Source organism: Diorhabda sublineata, chromosome 4 (assembly GCF_026230105.1).
Source record: "Diorhabda sublineata isolate icDioSubl1.1 chromosome 4, icDioSubl1.1, whole genome shotgun sequence".
NCBI lineage: Eukaryota > Metazoa > Arthropoda > Insecta > Coleoptera > Chrysomelidae > Diorhabda > Diorhabda sublineata.
The window spans coordinates 23207188-23227953 of NC_079477.1; the positions used below are offsets into that span (position 1 = coordinate 23207188).

Genomic DNA, 20766 nt, shown 5'->3' on the forward strand with positions numbered 1-20766 from the left:
CTTTTTAGTCATCACACTATATATTATAGCGTCTAAAATATACAATGAATGGAAATTTTCGTAGAAATATTGCTTCCACTTTCTATAATGTAAAATACTAAACAGAATAAAATATTTTTAACGTGTTTACACACCTGCGTACACCTACGTGTATAAATTCAATGAATTATTGGGAAATAAACATTTTTATCAATAATGGGACATTACGTGAATACCACAGTACATTTTCTAAATTCGTATGAGTAATTATTGGAAAGCTTTTTTTTTATTTGAACAATCTTTATAACCTTGAAATTTGTACAATCAAAATAATGACACGCACACATAGATAATTAATTTGCATTCTTTTTATACAGTACGATTGATAAATATCAAATTTAGATATAAAGAGAATTGAAATTATTCATAGAAACGTGATTATAAATATTGAAATCATAGTTCCCGATGTTGCCATTTGGTGCCGTGTTTATATATCTATCCATATTTTCATTATAACAACAGACAAAATTACAATAAAAGTGATGGAAACAGGAATTACTATCACCAGAAAAAAATTGATGCAAAAAAGAAAGTAGATGGACAATAAGAGATGGCAAAGAATCATTAGATGAAATGGAAACATTAACAACAGACAGATCAAGAAAAAAATGGAAGAAAAAGTACCATAATCTACGTAAATTATGAAGCATATTTCTTCAAATTGATAATACTTTCTATCATACAACTCATATACACACACCCCAGGGAGGTTTAATTTTCTTCAAGGAAAACGTGGCTGTCCAATAAACACATATTTTCGTTAGTTGCTACAGGTACCGGTCGTCCAAAACGCGGTGCATCGGTAACAGAGCCCGTTTTAAAGAATTTCTTATACGTCTTCCACGTTGTTGAACGATTTGGTAGTTCAGAAATTGTTGTATCGGTAATTCTGAATACGCGTCTACTCGACTAGCACGTGTTATCATGACACAGACACAACTGTCTGAAATACGAACATGCATCGTTTTAATCTTTTTCGACAGCGTTGCCGGGCTTATGTCGACCTCTGCTTAAAAGCAGAAACAGAAATTGATGCAAAATTTATAAAGACTTTACCTTATAATCTTATGACCAAATAGAAAGAAAAATATCGAGAAATAAACTATAAAAGAATCAGAAAGCATTTTCGTTTTAGAGAGCTTAAAAAGGCTTTCGGCAGATAACTTACGCATTTGATTCAATAGTAATAAAGACGAAAGGACTGAGAACAAAACATTGGAAATATATAATGAGAAAAAACATAAAGATGAAGAAGAATAAAACAATGAAAATGGTTATAAGTAAGAAAAATAGCTTTACATTATTACATAGTAATAGAAGAATTTGGTATGAAATGAAGTAGCGGGATGACCTCACAAAAACCTTCCTGACAAAAAAAGAGATATCGGAAAAGACAAAAACTCAAATTTTAAAAAGTTTTTTTGGTTACATGGACTACAACACATTCATATACATGAGATGGAGATTTATAGTTATTGAAATTTTGCAAGACCAAGAAAGGAACGAAATGAAGAAGTTAATATAGTAACAAAACAAATCAAACATTGATTGGAGAGTAATGGATATTTTGGAAAAGTGGTTATAGCTCGATTCCACACCGGTAAGGGTGGAAAAAGGGTTGAAAAAGGTGCTGTAGTCATTTCAGGGAAATATTTTGATATTATCGAGTTATAACCAGTTGGAACGAAGTACATGACATTGGAGAAAATAAAAACAACGAAATTAATAAAGATTATATTCATAAATTTCGAATTAAAGGATACAATCTTTTAATATACGAGGGAGGTTTGACTTTTGAGAGTGGTGATTATTTCTGATGTTAAAAACTTGATATTTTACATGAGAAAACAATTAAAGGAACCGTTTATAATGAATATAATAAAAGTATTAACGACATTAGGGTGAAAAAAATATTTTTCTTACTTCAAACCACTCTCGTATATTGATCTACATAATAAGTAAAACTAAATATTTTATGAATAAAATGTATTTTAGCTATCAGATAAGAGCTGTGTTTGAATTGAGATATGATTTTGCAATAACTGAATATTTGATATTTAGAAACCTACGACTCTTACACAAAATGTCAATTCGAAGAATCCAATTATTTTTTCTATTACTAGAGTTGCATCTTCACATACAAATTTATTATAGATTTTTCGAGGACACAAATCAAAAGCTTTACCTTCTATTTTGTTGATACCTTGATGATTGTTTTTCAATAAAATTAGTAATCCAAAGAAATAGAAAGCACAAATAACACAACAAGAGATTCACTCGAAAAGAACCACTTCAAATCGAACGTCTGTTTAGATGAAAATAAATAACGAATTTTGTAGATTAAACAACCCAACAACACAACCGACTATAATATATATTAGTAGGTGAAGCACTGTACTTTTTCAGTAAGGCAGAGACGCACCATTCAAAGTTGATTCAGTGTAGTTAGCGCGGGAGGCGAGACGCATCGGAATCATCCGAAAAAGCACGAACGTGAATAATAAAAAAAAGGTTAACCATGGGATTCTACCTGTTGAATGTTGTTGATGGGGTCTGGTGGAGGAGACGGTAGACGCTATCGAAACAACCGAAATTTCGATTCGCCAATTTAGACCATTGAATAAAGCGACGTTGTCGATGTTAAGTATGCCAGGGTTTGTTGGATTTACGCGTCAAAACTCATAATTCGTTATTCGTTCTCTATACGAAAATATAGTCCATTGAAACGTTACTATAGACCTAACGTTTTTCTGAGGACGTAATTTTATTTTATCGATGTGTGGGGAGGGATCAAGGAAAGCTTAACCCTACAAACTTGGAGTTTGTCCCGTGGCTGCCATCTTAAATAAAGGTGTGAAAAGCTATTTTTGGCGATATCCCGCGAACTATTTTCCCGACAAAAAATTCGTACAGACATAAATTGTGACAAATCGCTTTGTCTACAATTTATTTTATGACACTTTTTGTCATTAACTGCGAATTTAAAAAGTTATGAGCAAAAAAGTTCTTTGAGGATTAATTTTATATGTGGATTTTTTGAAATCCACTCATTCTTGTAGCTCATAGAGTGCCGGGGCGCATACCACATTATGCTAAAAACAAAATATTTCTTATCATATCAATTTTTTTTTATTTTTCTGAACATTTATATATAATTTATTATTTTTTACGTGGTATCCCCAATAATCCATAGATAAATTTTGAATAATGATTGTATTTACCTGTAGTTTTGTACTACCTAGTCTATTTTAGATCTTTTTGATGGTCCAGGTTGTGTGTCAGGGTCAGTATCTACATCTGCTTCAAAAGTAAAGGAGTCATGGCTAGAAGTTCATCTTCTAATTCCTTTTTTTTTTCTATTAACTTTGATATTTCCATGATGTCGCTGCAAGTTTCGCCAGAAAAATGAAGACATACTGCAGAGCATTTGAAGACTGCTTTACTACAGCCACAAATGCTTCCAAAATTTTCTTTCATCTGCAGGAAATTAATTTCATAAACTCCGGGGGTACTGAAGGTTGGAAGCTTTTATTGGCATCCAGATGTTTGTTTGATTCTTCCAGCCTCAATCTTCAGGACTTTGGTATCGTCCAAGCCAAGACTGGACCTGATGATATATTCAAAACGAGCTGCATCTTGGGTTGGAGGTAGTGATGGTAACTTAAATGAATTTTTAGTCAAATCGTTTATATCGCAAGGTGTCCAGTGAATGAAAAAACGTTCACCAACAAGAACCAACAAAGACGGATCCACTTTTTTATATATGAATATTTTGTTTTTGGCACAATGTAGTGAGTATAGACGCACTATGAGCCACAAGAATGAGTGGAATTCAAAAAATCCTCATATAAAATGAATCCTCAAAGAACGATCTAAAAGATTATACCGAGGTAGTTTTTTCGAAAAATCAAAAAATCAAAAGTTATTGAGCGAAGAAAGAAATAATTGACAAAATTTTTGCACTTTTTTGCTCATAACTTTTTAAATTTGCGGTTAGTATCAAAAAGTGTCATAAACAAAATTGTAGACAAAGCGATTTGTCACAATTTATGTCTGTACGAATTTTTTGTACGGATTGTATTTCGTGAGATATCGTCAGAAATAATTTTTCACCCCTTTATTTAAGATGGCGGCCGGGGGACAAGGGTGGAGCCCCACAAACTTGGGGTTAAGTTTTCCTTGACCCCTCCACACATCGGTAAAGTAAAATTGCGTCCTCAGAAAAAAGCAAGGTAATGGTACTAAAATTTTAATGGACTAATATTCGAGTCCAAGGACGATGTCATCTTACCTGGAAAAATAAAGGATAATAGCCGATATAATCAGTATGAAATGCTTTTGTGAAATTTATTGGAATTTCATGTTTATTATCTGATAAAAAATCTATTTTTATAAACGGAAATAGTAGAACTTAATTTTTAATGTGAAACTAAATATTTCCTAAAATTTTTATACGTGTACCTGATCTATTTTAAGTCTTTTTATGACTATGAACTGTACAAAATAATAGAAAAAGGTTTGGAGTGGCCAAAAGCACTGTATTTTGAATAATTCTTAACCTATGAAAGTTTGAAATTTTCTTTTAATTCCAAGAATCTCTTCTCAACAAATTCCATTGAAAGTACGATTGTAGGTTTTTCCATTTATAGTTTATTTCAGAAAGGTATAGAGTAATAAAACCTCATTAGGTATGCAAAGGGACCACAGACTGACCCAACAAAAATTTAAACCACTTCCATAGTTTGGCATTGATTTCATTGTAAAATTCTTTCTTTTTATCAAGTGCAGGTAGTACCACCCGGGTCGGGGTCAATATATGGGTTTAACAGAATAAAAATTAGGCATTATGTACATAGTATTAGGTACACATATTTTTTATTGAAGATTATAATATTTTTCGTCATCTGAAGAACTGCCATCTCCTCTTGATATTATAATTAACCTACACCTATGGTCGACACCGAAATTGAGCCGAACTGAACGGAATTCCCCATTTTATTACTCTATACCTTTCTGAAATAGACTATAGTAATTCGTATTCTCAACAGTTTAGTTGCAAGGTGCAGTGTCAAATCTATTGTGAGTTCCAGTGGAAAATTTGCAAGAACCGCGTAAACATCGAAAATATGATCCTTTAACAATTAATTACAAATTTTTTTTAAATCCTTTACAGACAAATAAAAGTGCAATTAGTAGTAGTAATTGGGAAATCTACGAGTTATATTTCCTGTCACAGTAGTCACTTCTATTTTATTTATAATAACATAGGAGTATTTAATAATTTATTTTGTTATTGACATCTCACTAAATTCAAGGAATTCAAAAAAACTTGAGTTCCGTTGCTAAATCGTCCTCTATCTACCAACATTCTAGCAGTTCTAGCTTAACTGTGATTCTAAATCTCCTACCTTTCCACCTTAAACTGGAAAGCGTAGTACTGCACAAGGATAATACATCGAAAAATTTTCGAGCTGAAGAAATAAGTGTGATCAAAATATTAAACAAGAAATAAACAGAAATTCCATTAAATGGTATACGGATCTAAAGCAGCAGACAGAACTGGAATAGGAGTGTACAGCCCCCAAACCAAAGCCTGTGCAACACACCAACAGAAATTTATGCAATTGAAAATTGTTTCCAACTCAATCTGGAGAGAAATTATCGCTTAAAAGAGATCATCATCTTGTTGTTGTTGGTAGCCAAGCAGACATTAAAGCTCCAATATTATAAAATCCAAGCTCTGGGATTACCTAGAAAAATTAAATTATCTAAACAAGAGAAATAAATGATTCTACAGTAAATTCAGTAAATGGTTAAGTCCGTTTTTTATCTTCTTAATGTGCTTTTTATATATAGTGCCCACAAAATTCCAGTCATCTTTAACAATTTCTTTTTATTTCGTAAATAACTTCTTCTTCTTTCGAAAACAATTTCTGACAAAACTGAAATAAGACTAAGCACATTATGGAAATTTTGAAAAGGTAAAGGTTTTCGCTGGAAAAAGTATTCCAGAAAGTTTAATTTAATGGAAAGAAGCTATATTGTAGTATGGAGAAGAAATCACCTAAGAACTTGAGAAATGAGAAACCAAAGGAAAAATATATTTCATTTAGATGAAACATGAATCAACCACGGACATATACCAAATAAATTTTTGCAATTTGTAACTGTTGCAAGTGGAAAACAAGCTTTTTGAACTGGTTTGAATTCAGGAACTGACATAGATAGTTCAAACTGTTTTTTAAAGTGGTTTATTGACTTGAATCTGCTCGTACCGATGACTACTATGAAGACATGACTATTGATGACTTTAAAGAATGGTTCGAAGGAATAATAAATCTTCTTTCTCACAAGAGTAAAATAGTGATGGATAATGCACTTTTAGAAAAAATGCCCACAACCTAGTAGTTCAAACAAGATACAAAGAATTGGTTAAATTAAAAAAATATTAAGTTTCATCCCAGTTCTTCAATAAAGAGAAATTTAAAAAAATATTAAATTGTAGAAAATTGTGGAGGAGTATACAAGAGTTATATGTTTTATTTTACTGTTATGAAACTTGAGTTTGTTGCTGTTTTTTCTCTTTCCCTGCTGTTTTATTCGTTTGCAGATACTGTAGATTTAGAAACGTGTAATTCCTATCGATTATCTTCTAATCCTGCATAGTTTCCTGCGAATTATATTATGGTATAGCCCACAAAATGCATTAAACAATAATTAACATTTCCTGCTTACATTAAGCTCATATTAACAGCTTTTGTAAGGTAGATGGAATGAATATTTGATTTAAATTTATAATAGTATACAATGGACCACTAAAAATTATTATTAATTTATTAGTTTATTGAGATTCTACGAAAATTTTGACAGTGAAAAAAATCTATTTAACAATATGTCCTAAGGCAACAAGCAATTCTTATAACTCAAAATGTTTTTGTGTAGGGTTGACAAATATTACGTCTCCCTCCACTGCTTTGATTAAATGACCGTTTGCTAAATCATTTGGATGTATTGAATCACTCCTTTGACTGATTTAATTGGATCTATAACACATGTCCTAGAATTTCAACGAATCTTTCTGTCAAATTATTCTTTGTGGTAAAACACTATAAGCTTCTTGGTATGCAGCTTCCTTAACTTCGCCATGTTTTCTTTCGATGACTGAATATAACATGAATCAGATCTGAATATCTTGATTAGATTGATCTGCAAGTTCTTTGAGGCAAACATAACAGTGTCAGCAATGAATGTTGTCACTGATGTTTTCTTGGATTCCGATAGATCTGTTGTATAGATTAAGTATGGAACTGGAGCTTGAGATACTTCCTTCCTTCCTTCCAGATAGGATTGAATAATGATCAGTTGATATGTAGTGTCGAAAGCTTGAGTGACAGCAACGAAAGCTGCAAAGCAATATGTTTTAGATTGAAAATTTTCAAAATTTCTTTTATAAACGGTGTACCTGTGTATGACAGTATGACTTTTATTTCTTTTAGAATGCTTCGAACTGGAGCTTGAAGTAATTCCTTCCTTCTAGACGGGATTGAATAATGATCAGTTGATGTGTAGTGTCGAAAGCTTGTGGTAGCAAGGAAAGCTGCAGAGCAATATGTCTTAGATATAGAAAAAGGATGTACAAAGATTGAAACGAATTGAAATAAACACATATTTTAGAAATTCGTTTGAATACATGGTGGGAATAAATGTTTCTTATCAAGAAACTGATAAAAACCAGATGCTTTTTTCCAAAATTTAAGAAATTCTGTACAAAATCTTCAACACTATCGATTTTGGTTAGATCCAAATTACTTTTTTCACATAAATGAAATTGAACAGTTTTTCTTTATAGAAATCTGATACCCTGGTATATCCAACTGTTTAAAAACGCCAAGGATTGTAAAAAATTGACAGGATATTTTCTTTAATAACCGGTTTTTCCTTTAAAGAGATTCCTTAATTAAAGTCCCGTTGATTTTTCAGCTTCGACTTTTCATATTCTTTGAAAGTTTCACACCTTCCTGAATTTTTAAGTAATTCAATTAAGAAAAGAAACTTTGATGGTAATCTGCACTTTTACAAACTTCGAATCAATGTTTTTTAAAAAAAAAACTTCTATATAAAATTAAACGATTTGATTGTTAGTATTGAGTTGTTTCTCTGAGACGATTTGTCCTAAATCTTCAACCCCTTCATTTACATAAAATATTTGAGTTCTTATATATATAAGGGTCGAATCAAAGAGATTGTGAAATTTGAAATTTCATAAAAACCGAGCCGTTTCATTATACGAGGATAGTCCCAGAAGAAGGTTACAACGTAATCTTCTTTTAGATCCATACACTTTTCCCAGCGATGTTCGATACCCTTTTTATAATAAGAATCGTCAAGATCCTCAAAATAGCCGACATCACCTCTCCATTGTTGGAAAATCTTTGACCACAGATCCAGTTTTTCAAGTCTAGAAACACATAAATAATCCGAGGGAGCTAAATCTGGTGAATAGGGTGCATGAAGTAGCAATTCAAACTTTAATTCATTGATTTAGGCCATTGCAGTAATGGATGCATTGTATTGATGAAACAACATATTCCTCTTAGTCAAATGCGGCCATTTTTGCTTGATTTCTTCGCTCAAATGTTGCATGAGACTCGCCGTTGATTGTTTTTCCTTTTTCAAGATAGTCAATGAAAATTATCTCACGCAAATCTCAAAAAAACCGAGGCCGTGACCTTGCCTTTAGATGGAACAGTCTTTGCCATCTTTGGAACCAGGTCCTCCCATTTCAGTCCATTGTTTTGATTGTTCTTTTATTTCGGGTGTGAACGGTCAACGATAACCAAATGTTCCAGCAACTACTGTTATATGGGTATTTAGAAAGTTCTTCTTTAATTGTTGGCCTATTGATTGAGAAGTATTCAGTACTAGAGAAACTGTCGAAATAATACCTAGAAATGATTACTGGGGATGTGAAAAATTAAGGAAGAGCTTCTGTTTGTTTTGCGTACAAAGCACTCGGTCCAATTAAACCGGCGTGCCGTCCTTTATATAATTGCAAACAGAAGAGGGACATAAGCAAAAACTGAGTAGATTTCGAGCTTCTAATCGTTAAATTATATTGACTTAGAATTTAAGCGGTAATTTAACCGAGCGCTGCGGGTCATTTAACTTATCAACATTAATAATATTTCAAGATAAATTCTGTTTGTAAGAAAATCTGGGAGGCGTTTGGGTTTTCCTTTTAACGAATCGATAGAGAGAAAGCTCAGTTATCATAATTAAGATTCGGATAAATCTAGAAAGCTTGGGAGAGTTTAAGAATATACAGGTCGTTGTTTCGTTTTAAAACATAAGAAAATAACATAGTTACCGATATAGCACATGTCAAATACTAAGAACTAGCGCAGATTCTGAAATTCGTCGTATATTAAATATTATCTCAAAACTTATTTAGCAGCTCTCGTATATGTAATGGAAACAGATAATACCTAAAAAATTGATTCTGTTGTTAGTAAAATCAATAAATTAACTAACATAAGTAGTTGGTGAGTTGATTAAATTGCAACAGAAAATACATTTTGTCAATTTAAAAGATCAACAGATGTTCTTTGGCAGAGCACATATTTTATGAACGTCATTCTATTGAATAGAAATCTCTATTGTTAACAATTATCGACATATTGATAAAGAAAATGACATTAGTACAATACATATCTTTAAGATTTTCAAACCAACAAATAAAACACTTTTTCTTAAGAAAGATTAGTTTTCAATCAATTATATATTTTCCATTTTGCTCAATGACATTTTGCCATCTTTCTTTCAGCTTCTTGATTCCGCGCTCATAAAATTTCTGGTCTTTATCGGCGAAAAACTGAACCAGGTATGATTGAAGGTCATCGTCATTTGTGAAAATGATGACGGAAATAAAAATGTAAAATATGCTGAAAATATTCGTTTCTGCACTCTAAATTTACGTCAATGTGACCAGTATCACGTGACAAACGGCAAAGTACAGCACTAATATGTCAAAAACAAATGAAATATCTACAAAATTCAACAATCTCAATATTTAAGTCTGCTCTCTTTTCTGAAACTGATATTTTATTACAAACTTAAGATACCACATTTAATCATTCATTAATATAAGTAATTTTTGATATTTCTATATAATATACATATTTTCAGCACACAATTATGGATACATATTCATTATTAACCTTAGAATATATATTAAAAAACTATATTTCAGTATGTTATTGCCACAATCCCACAGCAATCACATTTATACAGTCAACACCTTGGATGGCTTGAAACTTGGGTTCAATATAGTCGAAAACAGTAGATAAAATAACCATTATCACGTGACATAGAACACTAATCAGAATACGATCATTTATTGTCACATAAACGTATCGGGTGGTTTAAAAAAATTTGATGATGCAATAGATATATAATAATATCTGAATGTGCATTTTTTAAGACACAACATTATAACTAATGACATCATCAATCGATGTTATGTTATTCAAATGAATGTTGTATTAGTTTACATACTTGAAATATAGTCCATTCGTTAAGCAAAATATATTAAATCTTTTTATATTTATCTTAGTAAATCGTTTTGAGTCAATAAACAATCAAACATGATGAAATGGGGATTTAGCTTTGAAATCTTTGAGTTAATACTTGATTATAATAAAAAAAATAGCAATTCGACTTAATAATTTCGTTAATTAGTAAACCTAAGAACATAAAAAATGTTTACCATTAAATGGGTAAATTCCGAATCTCGTTGATAGATAGATCCTTTTTTATTAACGACAATAATTGCTTTCGTTTTCTAAATTACTCGAAATTTGCCATATGTAAAAGTCTGTGGTTAATAAAACTACAGATATTTTTTTTACAAAAACAATGATATTCAATAGTTTCCAACAGAATTTTCGTTTATAGATCGTTTTTACTTATGTATCTTGTACATTAAGCTGATAAAATCTCAAAACCAAGGCAATTAGACAGTTAAAGATCGTGATCATACTTTAAAGGTCGCGTAATTAAAAAAGGTCATTTTAATCAGTGTTTAAATTTGTTTCAAGTCATCGTACGATGTCGTTTATAAAATAACTACGTTCCACATTCCACCTAAAGTGAGTTTTTAACTGACATTGATAAAATTTGTCATTTTGCATTGAATTGAAACTTAATCTACGAGTTAAACGAATTTGCAAGGAATTAACGCATTGGACGAATTAATAACGAATAGATAATGAATTGTTCCATTAAATATGGAATAATATGTTTACAACGAATAAATAACGAATTTAAAGCGAATCAATGGCGAATCAATAACGGATAAATGAGTTGAAAACGTTAAGCGAATTAGTAACGAATCAGCGTGGAATAATCGAATTAAACATATCAATAATGATTCAAAAGCAAATCAACAAGTTAACAGCTAATTAATAACAAATTGAGCACGAATTGACGAGTTGAACGAATTATTAACGAATAAACCACGAATTGACGAGTTAAACGAATTAGAAAGAAATTAACGAATTGAACGAGTTAATAACGAATTAACAGCAACTTAACGAATCCAAAATGATTCAACTAAACAATAGCTAATCAAAAATGGAATAATAGGTTAACAACGAATGAATATTGATTCGAGAACGAATGTACGGCAATTCAACAACGGATCAACAACGAATAAACAACCAATTGAAAAACGAATAAACGAGTTAAACGAATTAATAACGAATTGATAACGAATACATACTGAATTGAAAACCAATCAATAAGTTGAACGAATCAAAAAAAATTAACGACTTGAACGAGTTAATAACGAATTAACAATGAATCAATAGCAACTTAACGAATCAAAAACGATTCAACTAAACAATATCTAATCAAAAATGAAATAGTATGATAACAAAGAATAAATATTGAATTGAAAACGAATGAACGGCAATTCAACAACGGATCAATAACAAATAAACAACGAATTGATAACGAATAAACGAGTTAATAACGAATTGATAACGAATACATACTGAATTGAAAACCAATTAATAAGTTGAACGAATCAAAAAGAAATTAACGACTTGAACGAGTTAATAACGAATTAACAATGAATCAATAGCAACTTAACGAATCAAAAACGATTTAACTAAACAATATCTAATCAAAAATGAAATAGTATGATAACAACGAATGAATATTGAATTGAAAACGAATGAACGGCAATTCAACAACGGATCAATAACAAATAAACAACGAATTGAAAACGAATAACCGAGTTAAACGAATTAATAACGAATTGATAACGAATACATACTGAATTGAGAACCAATCAATAAGTTGAACGAATCAAAAAGAAATTAACGACTTGAACGAGTTAATAACGAATTAACAATGAATCAATAGCAACTTAACGAATCAAAAACGATTTAACTAAACAATATCTAATCAAAAATGAAATAGTATGATAACAACGAATGAATATTGAATTGAAAACGAATGAACGGCAATTCAACAACGGATCAATAACAAATAAACAACGAATTGAAAACGAATAACCGAGTTAAACGAATTAATAACGAATACATATTGAATTGAAAACCAATCAATAAGTTGAATGAATCAAAAAGAAATTAACGACTTGAACGAGTTAATAATGAATTAACAATGAATCAATAGCAACTTAACGAATCAAAAACGATTCAACCAAACAATATCTAATCAAAAATGAAATAGTATGATAACAACGAATGAATATTGAATTGAAAACGAATGAACGGCAATTCAACAACGGATCAATAACAAATAAACAACGAATTGAAAACGAATAACCGAGTTAAACGAATTAATAACGAATTGATAACGAATACATACTGAATTGAGAACCAATCAATAAGTTGAACGAATCAAAAAGAAATTAACGACTTGAACGAGTTAATAACGAATTAACAATGAATCAATAGCAACTTAACGAATCAAAAACGATTTAACTAAACAATATCTAATCAAAAATGAAATAGTATGATAACAACGAATGAATATTGAATTGAAAACGAATGAACGGCAATTCAACAACGGATCAATAACAAATAAACAACGAATTGAAAACGAATAACCGAGTTAAACGAATTAATAACGAATACATATTGAATTGAAAACCAATCAATAAGTTGAATGAATCAAAAAGAAATTAACGACTTGAACGAGTTAATAATGAATTAACAATGAATCAATAGCAACTTAACGAATCAAAAACGATTTAACCAAACAATATCTAATCAAAAATGAAATAGTATGATAACAAAGAATAAATATTGAATTGAAAACGAATGAACGGCAATTCAACAACGGATCAATAACAAATAAACAACGAATTGAAAACGAATAAACGAGTTAATAACGAATTGATAACGAATACATACTGAATTGAAAACCACTTAATAAGTTGAACGAATCAAAAAGAAATTAACGACTTGAACGAGTTAATAACAAATTAAAAACGAATCAATAGCAACTTAACGAATCAAAAACGATTCAACAAAACAATATCTAATAAAAAATGAAATAGTATGATAACAAAGAATAAATATTGAATTGAAAACGAATGAACGGCAATTCAACAACGGATCAATAACAAATAAACAACGAATTGAAAACGAATAAACGAGTTAATAACGAATTGATAACGAATACATACTGAATTGAAAACCAATTAATAAGTTGAACGAATCAAAAAGAAATTAACGACTTGAACGAGTTAATAACAAATTAAAAACGAATCAATACCAACTTAACGAATCAAAAACGATTCAACCAAACAATAACTAATCAAAAATGAAATAATATGATAACAACGAATGAATATTGAATTGAAAACGAATAACGTCTAATCATCAACGAATCAATAAGGTATTGAAAACGAATGAACGAGTTAAGTGAATTAATTCTAACAGTTGTATTTTTTCATAAAACAATTAGACCGAATTTAGTTCTATGTCATTTTCACTGATAGTTTTTTCTCGAATGTTAATCCTACAGACTGCGCCAACTCAATTTCTTATTATAGATACTTCCTTGTTTCTTATTTAGAAATTGATATGGAGCATCAGGGACGCTGAAGTTTATAACTAAATTAAGATAGTCCCGACCTTAATACCTTGATATTATACATGGAATATACATCGCCTTGAATTTCTTACTTGTTGAGCCGTAGTAAATTAATAGATAGATAGATAGGGTCCTTGTAAGGAAGAATGGGATTCTGTATAGAGGATACATCATAAATCATTGAAAGAGATTCGACATATTTTCTCAGAAGAGAGAATGAAATTAGAATTTGGTTCTACGTCATTTTCAGTGTTTGTTTTTAATCGAATGTTAATCCTACAGACTGTGCCAATTAGTTTTTTGTTTAAATTAATATAAATATCACTTCTTTTATAAATTACAGATTAAAATAAACAAAATGCGATAAGAAAACACTATTCAATATTATCATGATAGAATAATAGAAAGCGTAAACAAAGTTATAGAATGGGAGATTAAAAGTATTGCAGATGATGGAATACTAGTGAGAAGAAATTGAGGTGACTTACAACGTCTACTATACAAGATGGAGATAACTGCAGATCAATATAATGAGAGAAATAATTAGAAATCTGGATATTGGTAAGGTGGGGTGTGTAAAATTGAGAAAAAACCAGAAACCTCGGGTCATTGTCTGAAGAAGAGCTCAGGAGGGGGATGAATATTCGGAATTAATCATTCAGAGGCGTAACAAAAAGAAGACGATGTCTTATAATTATTAACATGAAGTTTTCAATTTGATAAAGTTTTGCTTTGAATAATTACAATACAATGTATAAGATTTATGATACAAAATACCAAAAAAAATTCTTCAGTTCTCGTATTTTTTAACCCTGTATTGCTTAATATGTACACACATTTCTACTATTATATATTCACATATAAATTGCGTAACCTTCAATTTCACAAATCTTCGTCGATGTCAGTTTAGAATTCGTAATATAGCATATGGAAAAAGTCAAAGTATTTGCAATTATGAAGTACTTATCTGAATCTCGTCATTTCTATTTTTGTTAAGTGATGGCAGAAAAGTCCTTGACACGATTTATTGCTTTTTATTCGGTGTATCATTGGAGAATCTATATGAATAAATAAATTTACTTACCAAAAGAAATATTGTCAATATTAAATAATAAATTTCTGTGTAAAATTAATGCACTAGTTATAATTCTATTATTTAAAAACATTAAGGCTCAAATATTATCAATTATTAATAGGTAATTAATGTCTCAATGTTATTTTTACAAAGTTGTTTCTACGACAACATTGCATTATGTCAAGCGGCCTTTAATGAACTAAAAACTGTCAAAAGATTAAAAGATTACTGCACAATGTAAGATCCATAGCCTAACATAAAAAGAAAGGTCATAAATATAAAAAATTATTTTTGAATATATTCTCCTTTTATTTCTACAAACTTTTCAGGTCATCGCTGTTATATCTTTTATCCGGTTTCACAAAGAAAAAACACTCGGAGACGGGATCAGATCGGGGCTATATTGTGGGTGATCAATATATTCATATAAAATGATTTTGGAAAACGAGGGAGTGTGGATTGGAGCTGAAGATAAGAAAAATGATTATTATAAAAAACATTGGAAATTAATTGGAGACGTCAAAAACTGTTGAGGGGATATCTAAAAAGTGTTAGAAAACTGTTGGGAACCAAGAAAAAATAACTAACAATCTTCGAGAGCTAAAAAAAACTATTTGGAACCAAAAAGACACAAAATAATTATTAGGGATTTTTAAAAAATTGCAAATTGGAACTTGGAGAAAATCAAACTAAAATAAATATGTTTTTAACTTAAAAATGTTTGTGTCTTTAGTTGATTTAACGCAATTTTCATCTCGATTTTGTCTATAGTATATAGATCCAACTACCCCTTATTCTATGTATGGTTGTTACAAATTTTGTACTGGAAGGCGGGATAATTCCCTATCAGACATTATGATTAACTTATTAGTTCGTGAAACCACGAGTAGAATGGCATTAGCTCGCTGATTAGCATTTCATATTAAACCCGAAACGTCCCGAATAGAACAATTGGGACGGATTAAACGGATCGACGGCGAACAAGCGAGATTTAAACTCACTAAATGGATCGCTGACTTTCACGTTTAAACTTATGATTTTGTTTAATATAATAGAGCAAATTGAGTGTATTTCGTTTGAGAGTGGCTACTGTAGCCTATGAAAGGGAGCACAAATTATAAGATGAAGAAAAAATATTATGTAAGAAATGTTGACGCTTTGAAATTGAAAGTGGGAAGACCTAAATTAGACACATTCATTTTCTGATGCTGTTATTAGGTTTTTAAGAGCATTTTTTCAGAATCTGAGCTGAAAATTTTAATTATTTCGGCCTGGGTGATTTTTTCAGGGTACATAAGTTTTTGATTAAAACTTGAACAACTTTGAAGTCTCGTATTTCCAGTACTATGATACCAAGCAACATTTAGATTTTTTGCGTCATAATATGATCCTTTGAGAATACTCGTTTAAAATTTGAGTTCAATATTTCAATTATTTCAGCTTGTGTGATCTTTTAAGCGAACATAAGTGTATGATTAAAAATTGAACAAATTTGAAGTCTCGTATTTCCAGTACTGTAACTCTAAGCAAGATTTAGATTTTTTTCATCATAATATGATCCTTTGAGAACCATCCCTTAAAATTTGAACTCAATATTTCAATTATTTCAGCTTGTATGATCTTTTAAGCTAACATATGTGTTTGATTAAAAATTGAACAAATTTGAAGTCTTGTATTTCCAGTACTGTGACCCCAAGCAACATTTAGATCTTTTTCATCATAATATGATTCTTTGAGAACATTCTTTTAAAATTTAAGCTCAATATTTCAATTATTTTAGCCTGGCCGATTTTTAAAACGAACCTATATCTTACATTAAAATTTGAATAAATTTGAAGTCCCGTATTTCCAGTACTATGACCCCAAGCAACATTTAGCTTTTTTTCATCATAATATGATCCTTTGAGAACACTCCTTTAAAATTTGAGCTCAAAATTTCAATTATTTCAGCTTGTGTGATCTTTTAAGCGAACATATGTTTTTGATTAAAAATTGAACAACTTTGAAGTCTCGTATTTCCAGTACTATGACCCCAAGCAACATTTAGATTTTTTGCGTCATAATATGATCCTTCTGGAACACTCCTGGGATCAACTATTTAAACCTTAGTAATTTGTTAAGCGTGTATATATTTCAAGGGAGGCTCAATCTCCAGTCTTCCTAAACCATTAGCTTGTTTACCAGCCATTAATTTTCGTTCTTTACAGTTTCTTACCTACATCTCAACATTATTCAACCATCTCAACCTTTGTCTTCCTCTTTCCCGCTCACCTTGAGACCACTTCACCATCATTCTCATCCCAACTTCCGGTTCAGCTCTTCATACACCCCATCTTGCCTTTTTCCGTTATGTTTATCAAAACATTCCCTCCCTTTATCACTTTTTCTATTTCTTCATCTGTTCTTTCAATAGTGTCAAAAGCCTACTTCAAGTTTATGAATAAAATATGTATATTTATATTGTATTTTCGAAATTTTTCTACCGCTTGTTTCAGCAAGTGTTTAATAGAGGAAATAAATAATAAAAGATCCCTAGGGTTATATTGTGTATTTACTTCGAAATGGTGTTTTCTCCCTCTAGTAACGAATTCTCACAAATGAACCCCCAAAGGTCCTTTTTCTCCAAAACCATTATATACAAAAACAAATAAAAAAAGTACAACAAACGTTTCGGTTTCCGCTAATATCAAATAGGTTCGTATCCCATCGGACATTGTAGTCAGCTTTCGTGATATAGGTCATTAAATTCATGGTTGATCTTGAATTATTGATGACGACTAACTTCTGCAATGAAACTTTCACCAAAAACACCGCTAAGGAGTATAACAAACTTTAGTTTTAACCATTAAAGTTTTATAAAAGTTTCTATCACATCTATTTCATTATTGATAGTGGTATAAACTCAATGGAAAGTAACGATATGCTACATAAAATTGACATTTCGTACAATAACATTTTTCTTCTTACATTAGGGTTAAGTTCTTCTTCTTCGCGTATTGAGATTTACCGATCATTGTCTCGCAGGTTAGCCAACATATTGACCATACCTCTGGTTCATATCCCTACACCTTCTAACTCGCACTTGGATTGTAAACTATTCTTTCCGAAACCAAATTGATTATTTTCAAGTCTTCTATATACTCATCATGGTACTTAAGTGTTTCTGAGTGTACTTCATCTACTGCTATTGCTTTTTCGTTTTTTGCGTAGTTTATTCTCTGGATACTTCGTCTTTGGTGATACCATGACCAGTTGTTGCGTTTGTATTTTCATAATCTTATATAAACAATCGAATAATTGGTTCATAGCAGTATCTTAGTACCATTCATTAGAGAAAGTATTTTTTACGTCTTACAGCTTTGTTTTCTTTGTTAGTTTTACTCTATACCGTATTTCTTTGTTCTAAAATTTTTCTTTGTCAAATTATATGACCTAATTATTTACTGGACATTCTGTATACATACCCTGATGATACAATGTTAGTCATCCGACAATTTTTCAATTTAGCCAATTAGACGCCACCCAATATCAATTGATTTAACAAAGCGATCGTTAACTATCTGACATTGTTGCCGCACTTTTCGAAATTTTGTTATATCGGGGAAAAATTTACCAAAACTCATAACCATCGATTTTGTAGTATTTATTCACTCTGTACAATATAATATCGAAAAGGGAGCATGCGATAAAAGGTAGTGAGATTCATCAGTCATTAATCGTTTAAATTGTAGCTGATTAGTTTCCGGTGATTGAGCCTTGGCACCCAATACAATTGAACAATCATTTCGTTATAATAGAATAATCGGAAGTGAGTGCATATCGGACAGGAAGTGATTTTCAATAGGAATCGCGACGACTCACTCATTGGTCTCCATTCGGATTTATTAAAAAATAATAAAATCATTCTATTGTACGCTAGGTGAAAATTTCAAGTAGACGCATTTTGCATTGTTAACAGTTAATCCTGTTGATTGAATTATTTTTATTCTTGGATCTACTCCAATAGCATACGATCAGTTCCAAAAAAATGATCGCAGAGCTCTTCGACACTCCTTTCAATCAATTTTTTTGGGGATGTAAATATCACAAATCAACAGATTAGGCATGATATGATTTTTTATTTTTGCAATTATAGTAAAATATAATACACCGTGTTAAATTCTTGCTTGAATCTGTGAACTACAGTTGAACGCATATTCAAAGTCTCCATATTTTCTAGGAGATACGAGGACTGCTACTTAATTGTGAATATGTCAAATCTGACATTTACACCATAAAGTTTGACATTTTTAATAGTCAATGTACTCATAACAGGTTGTCATACGAGTGCTTGAATCTGTGAAGTACAGAACGCTTATACAAAATCTCCATATTTTCTATAGAATACGATGGTTGCTACTTAATTGTAAATATGTCAAATATGACATTGACTTAATAAAGTTTGACATTTTTAATGGTGAACGTACTCAGGACGTACTGTCATACGAGTGCTTGAATCTGTGAACTACAGACCGCATTTACAAAGTTTCCATATTTTCTATGGAATACGATGGTTGCTACTTAATTGTAAATATGTCAAATATGACATTGACTTAATAAAGTTTGACATTTTTAATGGTGAACGTACTCAGGACGTACTGTCATACGAGTGCTTGAATCTGTGAACTACAGAACGCATTTACAAAGTTTCCATATTTTCGATGGAATACGATGGTTGCTACTTAATTGTAAATATGTCAAATATGACATTGACTTAATAAAGTTTGACATTTTTAATGGTGAACGTACTCAGGACGTACTGTCATACGAGTGCTTGAATCTGTGAACTACAGAACGCATTTACAAAGTTTCCATATTTTCTATGGAATACGATGGTTGCTACTTAATTGTAAATATGTCAAATATGACATTGACTTAATAAAGTTTGACATTTTTAATGGTGAACGTACTCAGGACGTACTGTCATACGAGTGCTTGAATCTGTGAACTACAGAACGCATTTACAAAGTTTCCATATTTCCTATGGAATACGATGGTTGCTACTTAATTGTAAATATGTCAAATATGACATTGACTTAATAAAGTTTGACATTTTTAATGGTGAACGTACTCAGGACGTACTGTCATACGAGTGCTTGAATCTGTGAACTACAGAACGCATTTACAAAGTTTCCATATTTTCGATGGAATACGATGGTTGCTACTTAATTGTAAATATGTCAAATATGACATTGACTTAATAAAGTTTGACATTTTTAATGGTGAACGTACTCAGGACGTACTGTCATACGAGTGCTTGAATCTGTGAACTACAGAACGCATTTACAAAGTTTCCATATTTTCGATGGAATACGATGGCTGCTACTTAATTGTAAATATGTCAAATATGACATTGACTTAATAAAGTTTGACATTTTTAATGGTGAACGTACTCAGGACGTACTGTCATACGAGTGCTTGAATCTGTGAACTACAGAACGCATTTACAAAGTTTCCATATTTCCTATGGAATACGATAGTTGCTA

At 30.8% G+C, this 20766-nt stretch overlaps 1 protein-coding gene across 2 annotated transcripts in view; it reads right to left on the reverse strand.

Moving 5' to 3' along the window:
- The window catches only part of LOC130443402 (polypyrimidine tract-binding protein 2), a 431147-nt gene that overhangs the window by 337580 nt on the left and 72801 nt on the right, over nucleotides 1-20766 (reverse strand). The window contains exon 1 of one of the 2 annotated variants that reach the window (XM_056777994.1): nucleotides 2225-2405. The exons of the other annotated variant lie outside the window; for it this stretch is intronic. The gene's annotated coding sequence lies outside the window, so the exon portion shown is untranslated. Of the gene's footprint in view, nucleotides 1-2224; nucleotides 2406-20766 lie in introns of those variants that run through there. 2 annotated transcript variants of the gene reach the window in all.